Here is an 18,650-nt window from a genome sequence, read left to right as displayed (position 1 = left end):
CATGGAGTGATACTTTCTCCCTGGTGCCTTTGCATGGCCCTTTCTCTGTGTGCACCCATCCTGGGTATATTCCTTTTTAAACACACCAGTCCTAATGGATTACAGCCCCCACCCTGTGGGCTTATTTTAACCACTTCTTTGAAGGTCTATCTCAAATATGGTTACATTCCAAAGTACCAGGATTTAGGGCTTCAGCATAGGAATTTGGGGGGGAAACACAATTTGGTGGATAACAACAGTCTACCCCACTTCCAAAATAACTGAATAATGTTAATATTTTACATAGCATATATGATATAAAATTGATCTTTTTTTTTTTTTTTTTTTAGTTTCTGTCTGATTTCCGGGACTCCTTTTTATGGAATTTGTGCCTGCCTTCCCTCCGTCTTCTCCTTTCTTTTTCTCCTCCTCCTCCTCCATCTCCTCCTCTCTTTCTCTCTCTCCCCCCACTTCCTCTCTCTTTCTATAGAATCTAAATTAAAAAACAACAACAGCAAGGATAAGAAGCACATAGGATGACACCTTCCATTCTACAGGTATGAAGACATAGAAGCACAGAGATCCATAGAGATTCTAAGTAACTTACCCAGGCTGGCATGAGAAGCCTCTAGAAGAATAGGGAAACCATAAGAGGGTGGCAAGCAAGCATGACATGCAACACACTATAGCTTTGGGGATCCTAAATGCAAATACAGGTCTCATTTCCCAGACCATATTACACTCAATCACAATAACAGAATTATTGACATTTCTGGAACCCAGATCCATACATCTGAATCAAGGAGCACTGGAGGTTTCTCCTGAGTGCTCTTCAGTTACAATCATTCTCATGCTCTTCTCTTAGAGTCTTTGTCTTGTACTACCTCAAAGCCTCCTCCAAAAGATGCTCAGTTCTCTTTGCTGTTATCCCTTTTCAAGACTATACACAATGTCCCTGTTACTCAAGTATCAGTTTGAGGGCACTCTTAAGCTTCTTAATATTGGGGAACTCCTCTTTTCTGCTCAGGTAGGCATCACAAGTGAGAGGAAATACATAGACTTTCCCTAACCATACTGTTAGACCACAAAGAGAAGTGCTGGAGGTCTCAGATTCATACAGATAACAATTTGTCATTTGACTAGCTCTTGATAACCACCACTACCCTTGTAACAAAGTTTCTAGAAGTTTGGACCCAATGACCAAAGATTTTTGTGACACTGTAAAACACCAGAATCAAAATAAATTATGTTTTATAACCAGCTGCTTTCCATTTTGCAAGTTGAAATAGTCTGATTTTTTTCCTTCATGTAGATTCCTTCGGTTGTGCTGCTAGAGAAGCAGTGTGTTGGGGGCAGATAATCAGCCCCTAAATTTCCACTATCTTGGTGCCAAGAGTTGTAGTTGCATCTTGGTATTGTTCTCTGTAGATACTATTAGGGTCTGTGAAAGCATGCTAAAAACATGTCTACGTAAAACTGCATCTGCAATAGCATGATGTTTAGGATGTCACTAAAATGTTTCTATACAAAGCCATGTATGGGTCATAACTGGATCCAGTACATGGATAAGTGCATTTAGCCTGAAATGTAGCAATCCTACATCATATCTAAGAAAGGTGGCAAAACACCCCCAAAACACAGTCTGTTAAAACTTAACTTCAAATACGCTAAGCAGTCAAGTTATTTATCCAGGAATTAATGTACAGAACTTGTGAAAGGTGTACTACTCATTAAGAGTGTTTGGTTAAACATCATTAATATGATCTCAAAGTGCTATCATAATGTGGATTTCCTACTGGCATTTTAATTGCATTCAAAACTTCACTTAACTACTTGTTATCCCCTGTGATTCAGTCTGAAGCCCCCACCATCTATAAATGTGCTCTCTGGCTTCAGTCATAGTCTCTTCTCCATGTGTCTGATCCAGCCTCTAGAGTAAAGCTACCTTGTTCAGAGTATGTGCTTAATTATATGTATAGAATAAATAAACATGAATGCAAGAGAAAAGCCAGGTTCAAAATAACATTATACCTTTCTATCTTGGAATACAATAGATATAAAGATATGATACTGGCCAGCTAAGAGTATAAAGATGGGGTTTCAATCTACCCAACTCCCACTAGAGTTAAAAAGGCATCTTAGTTCCTAATTTTATCTTCAGTTAAAGGTGATGAATTGAGATGGACTGGACTCCCCCAAAAGTCACATCCTTCACTTAGTTCTAAGGTACATCTGAGCTGCTGTGGGTGGGGCTGGAGGCTGGAGGGGTAAGGCCAGGTGATGGGGGACAATGCAGAGGCGGGTCTCTTCCACCTTTTCTTTCCACCTTGAGCCCTGGAGAGAAGGCTGTCAGCATAGGTGTTATGAACCCTTTGATTCATAGCTTTCTCATCTGACTGCACAATACTTTGGTGCTTTAATAAGACTCAGTTGAAAAGAGACTTCCTTCTTTTCACAAATTGAAAGAGAAAATCTGTTTGGTTATTTTTAAGGGAAAAGGAAAAACTTCTGGGTTTTCTTACTTTTTTAAAAAACCTTTTAAAGTTTTTCTGTCTCTTAGCAGCTCTCCACTTTGTATGTTTGTGTCAACTAACTGAATCTTTGGGGAATTAAATAAGGGAAATAATGAGAAAATATTTACATTTTAGATTCTTGGGCTTGAAGTTCCAAGTGGAACCCCACTCAGCAGACAATTTTCAGCATCTGATTTTCTTAAGTTAGTAACTGTAGGGATAAGATATCATTATCTTTATGCTGTTAGAGAAATCTCACCAAATTCTTACAAATTTTTATGGATTTTTTAATCTTTGCTTATTTATGGAGGTATAATTTAAATGTAATAAAAGGCACCGATATTAATTCTTCAATTCTATAGATCCTGACAATTTTGTAAACCCACAGAACTATCATCCAAAACAAGATACAAAACATTTCTATCACTACAAAAAGGGCCCTTCCCATCCCTTCCTAGTCAATTTTGCTTATCCCTGAGAGACTTTCTTATTGCTGTCAGCTTGGAGTAGTTTTACCTGCTCTCAATCTCATTAAAGTGTAATATATCACATAATCATCTATATTTGTCTTGTGCTCAATATAATGTTTTAGAGATCTATCCATTTTGTTGTATCAATAGTATGTTCATTTTCATTGCTAAGTAGTATTCTATTGTAGGAATGTACCATAGTTCATCTAGTTCTTCTATTGAAAGGGTGGTTTGCTTAGGTTTTGGCAGTTATGAATAAGGCTGATGTCAGTATTCTTACATAAGCCTTTTTTCGTGAACACATGTCTATAATTCTTTGAGTAAATACCTGCAAGAAAAATTGGTGAATCATAAGGAATGTGTATATTTAACTTTTTTAAAAAAATGACCATTTTTCAAAGTGGTGTTACTTTATGCTTCTGTCAGCAATGTACAAGCATTCCAGTTCCTCCACATCCTCACCAATTTTTGGTATAGACAGTATTTTTTACTCCAAAAAATCTATCTCAGAAGTTATAAAATTATGCTATTATATTTTTAATTTATACTTTTTGGATGATTAATGATACTGAGCAACAATTCTATATGTTAATCGCTTGTGCATTTTCTTTTGTAAAGTGTTGAAGTTGTTTACCCATTTTTAAAAATAAGGTGATTTTATATTTTTATTGTTTATTTATAGGAGTTTTATGCATTCTGAATAAGATGACCTCTGAGATACACATATTGGGAAAACAGTTCCAAGTCTGTGGCTTGTATTTCATTTTCTTAATGGTCTATATATTGATTTACACAAAGGTTTTAATTTTAATAATGTTCAATCTATAACATTTATGGTTATTGTTTGTTGTGTCATATTTAATATTATTTGGCTAACCCAACATCATGAACATATTCTACAGTTGGCTTTTTGAGGCTTTATAATCTTAACATTTGTATTTGGAACTATATATCTCAATTTAATTTTTGTGTATGGATGAGATAAGGGTCTAGTTTCTATTTGTATCCTTATACATATATGCTGCTGTTCCACTACAATTTCTTCTGATAGTTTCTTTCCTATATTTAAGATTTTATTTTGAGATAACTATAGATTTATATAATTATAGATTCACACATGAAATAATAGAAAGTGATCCCATATACCCTTTGCCCTACTTCCCCTAATGGTAATATCTTGCAAAGCTGCAGTGTAACATCACAACCAGGATACTAACATGCGACAATCAAAATTCAGAACATTTCCATCTTCATAGGATCCCTCGTGTTGCCCTTTTAGAGACACGCTCACTTTCACCCAACATACTTGGCCCTGGCAACAATTGATCTGTTCTCCATTTCTACAAATGTGTCATAAATGAAGTCATATAGCTTATTTATTTATTTATTTGCTTTTCCAGGCCACATCTGTGGCATATGGAAGTTCCCAGGCTAGGGGTCGAATCAGATCTTCAGCTGTGGTCCTAGTCCACAGCCACAGCAACGCAGGATCTGAGCCATGTCTGTGACATAAACCACAGCTCACGGCAAGGCCAGATCCTTAACCCACTGAGTGAGGCCAGGGATCAAACTTGCATCCCCTTGGATACTAGTCAGATTTGTAACCCTCTGAACTGCAATGGGAACTTCCAAGCCATACAATTTATAGCCTTGAGATTGTCTTTTTCACTGTTATTCTCTGCAGATTCATTCAAGTTCAACCATAACTTCCATCAGAGGTTCTGCTCTGAATACCCCATCTCTAATGTCCTCTTTGAGATCTTTTGTTAAATAATGTCAAAAAACAATTTCTTACTAATGACATATTTCAGCCCTTCCTATGCTCTTCTTGAATTTTTTTTTTCCAGATTTCCATCTAGCTGACTACTACTTCTCAGTTCAAATGTAGGAGAAAGCTTTCTTTGCCTTCTTTTTTAAAAGAGACTCCCAACCCCCACACCTGCCACTCTTCATCCCATTAACTGATACGTTTTCTTTGTAGCACTCATTGAAATATGAAACTATTTATCTGTGAATTTGTTTTCTGTTTTCCCCATCAGAATGTAATATTGATAGAACAGAGTCCTTTTCTTCCTTGGGCATCAGGACTTAAAATAGTCTTAAGTCTTCTTATAGACTCAAAAAGTCAAAACTTGAAGACATGTTAGTAAATAAATCAAGAGAAAATTTATGTATGAGTATTTTTACTTTCTTCCAAATAAATGATGGAGTTACATGAGTTCAAAGGCTTTTCTGACCTAAAGTCTGATGATAAACAGTCAGAGTCAACCTTAGAATCTAGAGTGATGGTATTCAACTCTAAAATCTGCCTGAGGGAGTCAGAAACTGGTTTCAACATTTATCACAGTTTGATAATATCTTGAGTCACAGTGAAATGTGTATAATCCCAAATGCAGATATTCAAGAAATACGAAATGACTCCAAGAGCCATATTAAACCTTTGATAAGTAATTTATATAATTCCTTACATATAGAGAATTGGGTCTAATGAGGGTATACTGTCCAGTTGAGCAAACTGGCAAAGTGTATAACCAGTATTTAAGTCACTTTGAGATTATGATCATTTATTTTCCATGAAGTTTCCTTTTTGATTCCTCTCCTTAAATATGAAAACAGATGAATTTTGATTTAAAAAATATAATTATAAAATGACATTATAAGTGAGGATAATCATTTTTCAGTCTAGAGGCTGAGAGTGCTAGGCAACTCCAAGGCTGTCAACTTTTCTCCTTCTCAGTTTACCAGCCTCCAACAAGGGACAATTTGTTATCTTAATTAAGAGGAAGAATGAGTGTGGCACTGCCAAAACTGACCATCAATAGTAGATTTTAAGCTGAGCAACCTAACCAGCATTACACTGGAGTGTCATGTCACCTTTAACCTCCAGATAAAGAAATATGGTCTTAAGAGCACCTCTAGATCCCTGGGAAGTTTTTAACTGGTAATACCTCAGATGTGGCAGGATCAGACAATACCTTTGTCCTCAACTACCTCATTATAGTGATCACCAAGAAGTTTTATCTGATGTATATTCCTTGAATCCCAATTTCCTTATTTGAGAAATGTAGCTCTCAAGTATTAGCCCCTTTCCACACTTAATCCATATTGCAGAATTCCCACAACAGCCATGGAAAACCCTGATTTTCAACTGCAAACATCAGGCATGCATAAGAATTCCAGGAATTTCTGCTGCATTAACTCTAGAGATCTCTTAAAAATAAAAAAGCACTAAGAGAAAAGAGGAAAATGTAGGATATCTATACAGTCATTTCCTGTGAAGAGGAAGAGTGAGGAGGAGGAAGGGAAAAAGGGAAGGAGAAGAAAGCCACTTAGAAAGACACTTGGGACTTAAAGGGCCATCTGCTCTTTGAGAGTTACTACCCTCTCTTTTACTATCGTCTAAGATCAATAGGATTAAAGCCTTTTTGTATCTCTCCTCTTTCAAGTGTCCTTGCCTCCTTCCAAACTTAGTCAATGTTTATGTGGTCCCTAATACTCTTTATTATTATCAAAATTTTCTATTATTTAACACTCATAACATTTCTGTTTTGTCTCCACTACTAGAAAAATTTGTACTGTTTTTCCTATTACGAATGTACAATGGTCCTGGGACTACAGAATGTGTACCATGAAGATTTTCCTATTCATTGTTGTATTAATTGATTGGCTGTCTTTTGCATTGTGCACTCTATTATAGGATATAGCATTGCTTTTGTTTCTCAGTGTCCCACTGCTGCACACCTCACCACACTCCCCACCACACAAATCTAACTGAATTTAGACAGATTCCCATATCTGAATTGTAGACATCTCAAGAAAGGGTAGTCCCCTATCCCCAAAGTCTTTGTATGGTTTTTGATATATTGGAATGTGTTCTCTAGAGACCTTCACCCAAAGATAAAAAAAATCTAAAATTCCATCATCAGATTAACTCTTAATCCTTTTCCATCACCTTAGCCTGGTATCAAAACTGTAAGAGTTGAATTCTACCTTGTCCATATACTTACAGTACATTGGGGGGGAATCTCAGTATTCTAGGGAGTCTCATTTTAAAAAGAGGACTGTAACTAGTTTTTCTGTTGATGTTATTAGGAATAAAAGAATCAACATTTTAAAATGAGGACTTATAGCTCTCATTTTTTTGAGGCAAGAAAGGAAAAAAAGAAAGGATTGAGGGAACTCAAATAGTACACATAATATTTTTACAAGGGTTTGGGTGCCTGACTCTGAAACTTAGCTTGGCCCAGAATAGCTTCTCAACAAATGTTTCTGACTTAAACAGATATTCATAATATTTTTTATTTGAAAGGGTCTTAGTATTTTTAAGAGCAAATAGTTATGATTGCCTATACTATTAGCTGCTATCAAAATCAGTCCATTGTTCAAAATACTATCTATGACATCCTTTTAATAATGTGATATTGGCATCCTTGATACATACCAAAATTTCAGTTTCCATCCCTTATCCTGTATATTTCTATAATGCTTAGCTTACATAATTGCCCACAAAATGGGTGGTCACACTCACCTACAGCTCTTTTAGTGAAAGACCATAAGAGTATCCAATTTCTATGCTACTGAAGTAATGAAGCAAAGCTTAGGTTAAGGATGGCCTAAGATGATCGAAATTATCTTACATGTCTAGAAGTGGTGGAAAAAATACAAAGATATACAAATGACCCCTCTTCCCATCTTCCTCCTCCTCTGGGAGTCCTGCCTGCATATCTTACATGACTGGGCTCTTGTGGGATGGTTTATGGTGACTTCCAGCTCTTAGAAGGAAGAACTGAAAAGCGAATCTGTAAATACTCACCACCTGTAATTTTTAGCACTTTCAGTGTCCGCTTTTTCCAGCTGTCAAATTCTTCACTTTCGTGGGTGTTTTTTCCTTAATAGGCAAAAGTCTCTCTCCTCAGATTGCTTACCATGCTCAAGATACTTACCCTTCTCTCTCTGAGATTAACTCAGAGAATAGTTTCAATTCTAGGAATGTCAACATCTTAGTCAAATTCACTCTTTCCAATGTTCAAAAGGGGATGTGCCATTCATATAAAATATGGTGACATTTTTACTAGAGAAGTGGCCTTAAAATGAAACCGTAGCCCCTACCATCTTCACAGATGCAGTCTATTTGTATAATGAACATTATTGTTAGTCACTGCATTATCTACTTTTAAGGTGCATCCATTTTAAAAACACAACATAAATATGACCTTTCCAATTGTCTCTGAAAAAAATTAAGAAACAAAATCTCTCTCAAGTTTTCTTAAACTTTTCATTTCCTCTATAAAGTTTTGTCAAACTTAGTCCTAATGGTCCAACCTCTCCTCTCATGAGATTTACGTGCTGTACCTTTTTCCTGACTCAAGTGTAGAGGAAGATTCTTGGATATTCTTCCTACAACACAGGCAGCCTCAGGCACTCCACATAACTTAACCGAAATATAAACTGTAAAACATAAGAGAAAATAATGACCAAAAAATGCAGATAACTTAAAAAATAGTTACATTTTGAGCATGTAATTTTATTTTGAGGATTCCAATAAAAAGAGAGCAGGGCCTTACTCGCTTGTATTAAGAAGGGGTTTCTTCTTAGATTGAAAACACTTCATCAGGGAATTGGTGAAACTCCAGAGATGGCTTTTCCCTTCCCTCCAGACTCCTGGACCAATTGTCTGTAAATTATGTTTTGTTTTCTAAGCTTTTAGGACTAGTCAAAGATTTTCAAAATGAAACATTGTTCTATTTCAACCCTCCTGACCTGAATGTTACACCTTTTCAAGTTTGCAGTCTGAAAACAAATCACCTTTGAAATATAGAACTATCATGACAGACAATATAAAGACAGGATAATGCTGCAATTCAATTTCTAGCTATGCCAAACATTGGCTGTGTGACTTTGGGCATATCACTTTACCTTTCTGTGTCTCACTTTCCTATTTTATAAAATAAGAAAAATAGAAGATTGGAGGCAAGATGGCATAGTAGAAGGACTTGAGCTCACCTCATCTCACAAAAATGACAAAATCATAACTAACAGTGGAACAATCATAGACAAAAAAAGACTTGAACCTACAAAAAATGATGTTTTGCACACAAAGACAAGAAACTGCAATAAGACAGTAAGAGAGGAGCTTTCACAGTATAATCAATTCCCATATCTACAGGGAGGACAGCTTAGAAACTGGAAAATAAATATATCACAGAGATTCTCCCATAAGAATGAGAGTTCAGAGACCCAGGATAGGCTCCCCAGTATAGGGGTCTGGCTCAAGAGGAGGAGCCCTATAGCATTTGTATTTGAGGGCTAGTGGTCTTGAGTGCTGGAGTTCCACTGGACGGGGGGAAACAGAGACTCCACTCTTAGATAGTTCACATAAGGTTTCATGTGCACTGGGACCTTGGGAAAAGCAGTGAATCCATGGGAACCTAGGCCACCTGTTTGTGGTCTTGGAAGAACTCCTAGGGAGGTGGGGGTCAGCTGTGGCTCACTGAGGGGCAGAGACACTGGTTGCAGAGGCCTCAGGGGAATGTTCATTGGAATAGGCTCTCCCAGAGTTCAACATTTTGGATAAAGACCTTGCCGCACCCAATAGCCTCACAAGCTCCACTGCTATGACACTTCAGGCCAAATAACCAACAGGGTGGGAACACAGCACCACATACCACTAGACAGGCAGGTAATTTTGCCCCGAGCCCACAGCCACCTTGCCTCTAAACACATTCCTTGACATGGCCCAGCTCTACCCACCCAGTGGGCTGGCACCAGTCCCTCCCACCAGAAAGCCTGCACAAGTCCCTGGACCAACCATACCCAACAGGGGACAGACAAGAGTCAAGAAGAACTACAAAAAAAAAAAAAAGAGGAACTACATTCCTGTAGCCTGTGGAACAGAGTCCCTAAACACAAAAAGTTAGACAAAATGAGACTACAGAGAAATATGTTCCAGATGAAAGAACAAGATAAAACACCAGAAGAATAACTAAATAGGTGCAGACAGACCATCTACCTGAAAAAGAATTCAGAGTAATGAGAGTAAAGATGATCCAAAATCTTGGAAAAAGAATGGAGATATACACTGAGAAGACACAAAAAAATGTTTAACAAAGTGCTAGAAGATTTAAAGAATAAACAGATGAATAATACAATAATTGAAATGAAAAATACACTGGGAGGAATCAAGAGCAAAATAAATAAGGCAGTAGAAAAATGAGTGAGCTGGAAGATTGGTGGAAATCATTGCCACATAACAGAATAAAGAAAAAAGAATGAAAATAAATGACAGAGACTTCTGTCTGGGACAATATTAAATGAACCAATATTCACACATAGGGGTCCAATAAGGAGAAGAGAGAGGGAAAGGACCTGAGAAAATATTTGAAGAGATAATAGCCAAAAACTTCCCTAACAATGGAAAGGAAACACTCACTCAATTCCCAGAAGTGCAGAGAGACTCATACAAGATAAATCCAAGGAGGAACAAGCCAAGACACATATTAATCAAACTGACAAAAATTAAAGAGAAAATATTAAAAGCAACAAGGGAGAAGGAATGGATAACATGCAAGAGAATTCCCATAAGGTTATCAGCAGAAACCCAGCAGGTCAGGAGCGAATAAATAGCACAATATATTTAAAGTGATGAAAAGCAGAAACCTACAACCAGAAATGCTCTACGCAGCAAGACTTTGCTCAAATTTAAAAAAAGAAATCAAAAGCTTTATAGACAAACAGAAGCTAAGAGAATTCAGCATCACTAAAGCAGCTTTACAACAGATGCCAGAGGAGCTTCTCTAGGCAAAAGAGAAAAGGTCACTTAACTAAGATAAAGGAAATTATGAATGGGAAAGCTCATGGATAAAGACAAACATACAAAAAGGTAGGATATCATCCACAGACAAATATGATATGAAATGTAGCAGTCATAAGAAGAGAATACAGATATAGGATATAGGAAATGCGTTTGAAATTAAGAGACCAGCAACTTAAAACAATTGCATGTGTATGTGTATACACAAAAAAGAAAAAGCAATGCAAACACTAAAGATAGTCACCAAATCACAAGAGGAAGAGAAGGAAAATGACTGACAAAACAAATCTAAAACAATTAACAAAATGACAATAGGAACATACTTATTAATAATTACTATAAATGTAAATGGTTTAAGTGCTCCAACCAAGACACAGACTGGCTGAATGGATATATGCAGTCTATCAAACCTGTATATATGCAGTCTATCAAACACCCACTTTAGATCTAGGGACATGTACAGATGGAAAGTGTGAGGATTGAAAAAGGCATTTCATGCAAATGGACATCAGAAGAGAGCTGTAGTTGCAGTATTTCTATCACACAAAATAGACTTAAGATTGTTACAAGAGATGAGGAAGGAAACAACATAATGATCAACAGATCAATCCAAGAAAAAGATACAATAACTGTAAATATACATGCACCCAACACAGGAGTACCTCAATATATAAGGCAAATGCTCATATCCATAAAAGGAGAAATAAACAGTAACACAATATTAGGGGACTTTCACACCCCATTTACTTCAATGGTGAGATTTTCTAGACAGAAAATCAACAGGGAAACACAGGCCTTAAATGACACATTAGACCAGATGGACGGAATCGGTATTTATAAAACATTCTATCTGAAAGAAGCAGAATATACTTTCTTCTCAAGTGCACAAAAACTCTCCATGATGGATTATATCCTGGGCTTCAAAGCAAGCGTCATTAAATTTAAGAAAATTGAAAGCATATAAGGCACTTTTCTCACAACACTGCTATGAGATTAGGAATCCACTACAAGAAAAAAAATGTAAAAAAAAAAAAAGTAGGCTAGACAATACGTTAGTAACCAACCAATGGATCACTTAAGAAGTCAAAGAGGAAATCATAAAATACCTAGACAATTTAAAATGAAAACATAGGGATCTAAAACCTATGGAACACAGCAAAAGCAGTTCTAAGAAGAAAGTTTATAGCAATACAATGTTACCTTATGAAATGAGAAAAATTCAAATAAACAAACTAACCTTACACCTAAAGCCACTAGAAAACAAAAAACAAGCAAAACCCAAAGTTAACTGAAAGAAAGTAGTCATAGAGATCAGAGACGAAATCCATGAGACAGAGATAAAGAAAACAGAAAAGGTCAAGGAAACTAAAAGCTGGTTCTTTGAAAAGATCCACAAAAGTTATAACCCTCAACATAATAAAGGCCCTGTATGACAAACCCACAGCTAATATCATTTTCAACTTTGACAAGCCAAAAGCATTTCCACTAGGATCAGGAGGAAGACAAGGATGTCCACTCTCACCACCTTTATTTGACATAATTTTGAAAGTCCTAGCTAGCCATGGCAATTAGAGAAGAAAAATAAAAGGAGCCCAGATTGGAAAATAAGAATTAAATCTATCACTATTTATAGACAACATGATAATGTGCACAGAAAATCCTAAATATGCTGCCAATAAAGACGCTAGAGCTCATTGATGAATTCAGTAAAGTGGCAGGATACCAAAATTAATACACAGAAATCTCTCGGATTTCTATACACTAAAAAAGATCAGAAAGAGAAATTAAGGAGACAATCCCATTTAAGACTGCATTAAAAATAATAAAATACCTAGAAATAAACCTATCTAAGTAGGCAAAGATCTGTACTCTAAAAATGAAGTAAGACACTAGTGAAACAAATCAAAGATGACACTGACAGATGTAAAGATGTATCATATTCTTGGATTGGACCAATCATTACTGTCAAATGATTATCCTGCCCAAGGTAGTCTACAGATTCAATGTAATCCCCATCAAATTAGCAATGGGATTTTTCACAGAACTAAAACAAATTTTTTTTTTTAATTTATATGGAAGCACAAAAGACCCTGAATAGCCAAAGTAATCCTGAGAAAGAAAAACAGCTGGAGAAATCTGGCTTCACAACCTCAGACTATGCTACAGAGCTACAGTCATCAAAACAGTATGGTGAATGGTACTGGCACAAAAACAGAAACACAGATCAGCAGAACAGGATAGAAAGCCCAGAAATAAACCCATGCACCTTTCATCATGTAATCCATGATAAATGAGGCAATAATAGACAATAGGAAAAAAACAGTCTCTTTAATAAATGGTGCCAGGAGAACTAGCTCGCTACATTTAAAAGAATGAAGTTACAACACTCTCTACACAAAACAAACTCAAAATGTATTAAAGGCCTAAATGTTAGACCAGATATAAAACTCTTGGAGGAAAACACAGGCCGGACACTCTTTGACCATAAATTGGTAAGTATCTACAGATCAACCTCCTAGGGGAATGAAAATAACAGCAAAAATAAACAAGTGGAACCTTATTTAACTTAAAAGCTTTTGCATAGCAAAGGAAACCATAAAACTGTCCACAGGAGAAAATATATGCAAATGAAGCAACCAACAATGGCTTAGTCTTCCAAATACACAAACATCTCATGCAGCTCTATATATTAAAAAAAAAACTAACCAAAAATGAGCAGAATATTTTAATAGATATTTCTCCAAAGGAAACATCCACATGGCCAAAATGTACATAAAAATATGTTCAACATTGCTAATTACTATAGAAATGTAAATCAAAACTACAATGAGGCATCACATCACCTCACACTGGTCAGAATGGCTATCATCAAGAAGTCTACAAACATTAAAATCCTGGAGAGAGTGTGGAGAAAAGAGAACCCTCCTATACTGTTGGTGAGAATGTAAATTGGTATAACTAATATGGAGAACAGTATTGAAGTTCCTTAAGAGACTAAACAGAATTACCATATGATCCAGCAATACTACTCCAGAGAAAATGTTAATTGGAAAATATACATGCACCCCAATGATCATTGTAGAGCTATTTATAATAGCCAAGACATGGAAATGACCTAAATGTCCATCAACAGAGCACTGAATAAAGAAGATGTGATAATAAATACAATGGAAAATTATTCAGCAATAAAAAAGAATGAAATATTGCCATTTGGAGCAACATGGATAGACTTAGACATTATGATACTAAGTGAAGTAAGTCAGACAGTGAAAGACAAATATCACATGATACCACCTACAGGTGGAATCTAACATATGGTAGAAATTAACCTGCTTACAAAAAGAAACTGACTTTGAAAACGAACTTATGGTTACCAAAGTGGAAAGGTAGGGGGCTAGGTAAAAATTGGGAGTTTGGAATTACTATATATACATTACTATATATAAAGTGACAGTCAGTAAGGACTGTATAGCATAGGGAACTCTACTCAATATTCTGTAATAACCTAAATGTGAAAAGAATCTGGAAAAGAATGGATGTATGTATAACTAAATCACTTTGCTATACACCTGAAACTAAACATTGTAAATTAACTACATTCCAATACAAAATAAAAATTAAAGAAAAAGATCATTTGAAAGAAGTGAACAGATAGAAATATTTATACATATATAATTATATAAGAATTAAAATATAAAAAAATAGTACCTACTTCAGAGTGTTTGTAAAAGAATTAAGTCCATACGTATAAAAGGTTTGGAATCTTTATTGTTGTTTTGATTGTTATTTACACTCCAGAACACAAAATAATGATTTCTTTATTCCTGGCTCATGTTTAGCCTTCAGTGGAATAATTAATCATATTTTATCATATTTAACTTAGGGCTACCCAAACTCATTGTCAGGGAAATTATCTCACGAACATGTACCTATGGCAGTTTCATAGTATGATGACCCCACTACTAGGTCCCAGATACTTTGCCAGGTACTCAAGATGTAAAGATGAGGAAAAAAGAAAGAAAAGGAAGGCATAATTTCTGTTCTCAGGAAGAAATAAGCATCAGTGAAGATGCTTAGTAAAAATAAGCAGTTTTGAATCACACAGTAATCTAGTGAATTCCTAAAGATGATTCCCAACCAAATATGCCTTCAAGTAATCATGCCCCCACACCCCTGCCATAATGGATCTGGGGCGGGGGGACACATTTTAACCAACAGAATGTGGTGGAAGTAATACAATGCCAGTTTCATGTCTAAGTCTTACAAAGGCCTGACAGGTCTTCCTCTTGTGCTTTTGGGGAACTGTGTTGTACCACCTAACTGGTCTAGCTCCCTGCTAGAGATATCCTGTGGAAAGGCCATGGGGAGAGGAAGAGATTCTGCAACAGCATGGAGCGGAGAATCCTAACCATCCTCATATCCATATGAGCTCAGCCTTTCAGCCAACCCAACCCAGACCCAGTGAATGAGAGATCCTGGATGGTCCATCTCAGTCACAGGTCCAGCTATCTGAAGACTCACCAAGTATCAGCTGAACCCAGTCATCTCATAGAATCATAAGAGGCAATAAAGCATTTTTTTATTTTAGCCATAGAGTCTCAGGATAGTTTGTTATGCATCGGTAGAAAGAATAACCATATGAGAACATTTTCTCTGCCACTCATAGATGGATAACCTTGGTCAAATTATTTAACCTTCATGAGGCTCAGATTTCTCAGCTCTAAATAATAAGACTTCAATAATAATACTTAACAAAGATGTCGCAAATGTTGGATATAACATACGTAAAATTCCTGGAAATTGATGTTAATAAAAAGTAGTAATTATAAGTTGTTAGATATTGTTAGTTTTCTGACCATATTCCCAGGAATATTTTAATGTCAAATCAGGATCCTCAAGAATATTAGTCTCATCACAAGTTGCTGCTTGTATTTGACTAAAGGCTGTTTCCTGCCTGTATGTGGATAAAGTCAGGGCTGAATGTGAACAGCTTTCATTCCACACAATTCAGGAGATAAATGCCCATAGCTTATCTGACAGATTATGTACTTTTAAAACAAGCTTCTCGCTTAATTTTATATAGGCAAGATATGCATTCAGTTGTCATGCCAACATTAGGTAATTAAAATTGTTGCTAAACATGGCAGCACGAAGTTCTCACCCTTGGCTCCAACTTAAATGCTTCCTGAGAATGTCTGGAGATTTGCAAAATAAATTATGTACAATATGGGATGTTTTGGGTATGACAAATCTCAATTATTTTCCCTGCCATCATTCACCAATATAATACCTGCTCCATAAAGACAAATGTTTTAGATTTTTTTTCTTTTTAGGGCCACACCCACAGCGTATGGAAGGTCCCTGGCTGGGGGCTCAGAGCTGCAGCTGCCGGCCTACTCACAGACACAGCAATGAAAGATCCAAGCCATGTCTGCAACCTACACCACAGCTCTCGGCAATGGTGGATCCTTAACCCACTGAGCGAGGCCTGGGATCAAACCCACATCTTCATGCATACCAGTCAGGTTCATTACAAGCTGAGTCACAATGGGAACTCCTATAGACGTTTTCTTGTTTTCAAAATAATATTGGGCCATAGAAAGATCTCTGGAATTGCTCAGTCTAAATCCCCATCCACAGGGTTCCTGTATATGTGTATTTTAAAATCTTGAGCTTCTTGCACCCTTGCTCCTGCCACCAGTTGTCCACCCAACATACAGTTCCATAGAGCTTGAGAAGAGTTCCTGGAGTTCTATGAGGCACATAGGATTGAAGAACAAGGAGGCAAAAGATAAAAGTATTTATAACTATTCATTAATTTTTGGTACATCAGATAATTTGTGCAGTGGCTCCGGGGCTTTAATTGAATCACTTTCCCCACCTTGTCTTAATTTTAATTATGCAGCAATCATTTTTACCAACCTGTGCAAAGGAACCATATAAAAATGTGACATATGACAATATACATTTACCTAAGCTCCAGGACTACAGTGACCTACAGGCAATTAGCTACTGCCTCTAGCATTGAAGCAACCAATTAAAGAGTTAACGAAATGCCCTCCAAATCACCTACATGTTCAGGATTTTTGGACTGCTAGGAACATTGTACTTCAACTGATATAATTTTTGACTGACTGATTTAGTAAGTCTATATCTGCTAAAATTCCAGACTCATGCCTGTAAAATTGAGGAGTCAGGTTTTATGAGGTGCTTTCACTGTCATTAAAGATGATCCCACCTTAGCCCTTCTCCTAACAAGACAATCTTGCAGCCGTCATTTAAGAGGTGTGATCCTAGCTTGTCATCATGGGAAATAATGGCTTGCTAGGTCAATGAGGATGGTACTGAGTTCATCTCAAGGATGTAAGATATTCATTCTAGGGGCTGTAAATCGGAAACTAAATATAAAGAAGAGAAGAAAGAAGGGAAGGAAGGAGGAGGGAAAGAAAGGAGAAAGGGAGGGAGGAAAGAAGGACCGGAACCTAATATTTTAAAATATCTTTTAGGAATTCCTACTGTGGCACAGTGGAAACGAATCCTACTAGTATCTATGAGGATGCGGGTTCAATCCCTAGGCTTGTTCAATGGGTTAAGGATCTGGTGTTGCTATGAGCTGTGACATATGTCACAGATGTGGCTTGGATCCTACATGGCTGTGGCTGTGGCTGGCAGCTATAGCTCTGATTCGACCCCTAGCTTGGGAACTTCCATATGCTGCAAGTGTGGCCCTAAAAAGAAAAAAAAAGGGGGGGGAGTCTTTAAATTTTAATGTTTAGATTTAAATATTAAATGTGGTTTTGTGGTAGCCCTTCTATAATTCAGATATGGAAGAAACTAATCAGAAAGTGAAGCAAAAATTGCCGTCATGACCTTTTTTTTTAACTTGTGCCAAGCTTTGCTTGAGATAAATTCTCTCTCTAAATGCAGAAATCATACTAAGAGTTGTGTAGGTTGGACTTTCCTGGAACAAAAGCTTGAGCTAAGGATTCATTCAGTAGATGGAGGAGTGGAGGAGTGGAGTGGAGTGAAGAAGCAGACAGGAAAGAGAAGGGAACTGTGTGTTCATGAGTAGATTTCCACTGTAGTCACCTGGAGCTTCATCCTGCAGGAGACCACTGGATGCCAGTGTGGAACATGCAGAGCTGTCCCACCTGAGGGCTAAAAAAGTTGCTGTATTTATCCACTCATTCCTGTTGGTCACCGGCCAAGAGTGCACTCAGATATTGGCTCCTCACCACTGTTGCCTACTCTATATGAAGACTGGATGTACTCCAACATACAGAGAAAACACTCTGCAGAGCAGGAGTGCTTACAGTAGAAAGCTCTTAGCATGTACAGAATGGTGAGTATCGAGGCGATCTGGGTAGGATACTGAGTGTTTACTATAAAATTGATCCCAAATTAAGTGTGTCTGAGCAATACCAAATTTTGTTATGGAGTTTGCTTCATCTAGTCCAATCCACATGGTTCATTCATTATACCTTGCATGTAAAAGTAGTATTATTTGCCTCTTGTTACCCAATTTAATCCCTAAAATCTGTTCTTGATATAGAGCACCTCAGAGCATCACCCCTATTCTCTAGGAGCCATAGAGTGGGGGCAGAAGTGAGGGACAAGAAGCAACATATGCTCATTGGGAGAGCTCATTAATTCTCTAAATCACATATTTGATTTGGCTGGGCACCTGACTGGGGTAAACCTACTGGAAATATGTTTGTCAAATTAAAATAAGCTAGGACAGAAGATCTAATAATTAAATATGTTTATGAGAAGCAAGGAATTTAAGAGACAAAATTGAGTCTAATGAAAAAATAACTAGACTAAAATGAAACCAGTGTCTACACTACTTTTGCTGGGACTTAGACATACACATTAAAT

The 18,650-nt window shown here is 36.8% G+C and overlaps 1 long non-coding RNA gene across 1 annotated transcript in view; it reads left to right on the top strand.

Annotated features, from left to right (window-relative positions):
• Positions 1–17,841: 17,841 nt before the first annotated feature.
• Positions 17,842–18,650, top strand: part of LOC125126837 (uncharacterized) — a 58,947-nt gene continuing 58,138 nt past the window's right edge. Inside the window, exon 1 of the long non-coding RNA XR_007134801.1 lies at positions 17,842–18,114. This is a non-coding gene — a long non-coding RNA (uncharacterized LOC125126837). The remainder of the gene's footprint in view (positions 18,115–18,650) is intronic.

This window comes from Phacochoerus africanus, chromosome 5 (assembly GCF_016906955.1).
Source record: "Phacochoerus africanus isolate WHEZ1 chromosome 5, ROS_Pafr_v1, whole genome shotgun sequence".
In the NCBI taxonomy this organism is placed as follows: Eukaryota; Metazoa; Chordata; class Mammalia; order Artiodactyla; family Suidae; genus Phacochoerus; species Phacochoerus africanus.
The sequence above is the reverse complement of the archived record's forward strand: the minus strand, read 5'-3'. Positions and strand labels throughout refer to the sequence as shown.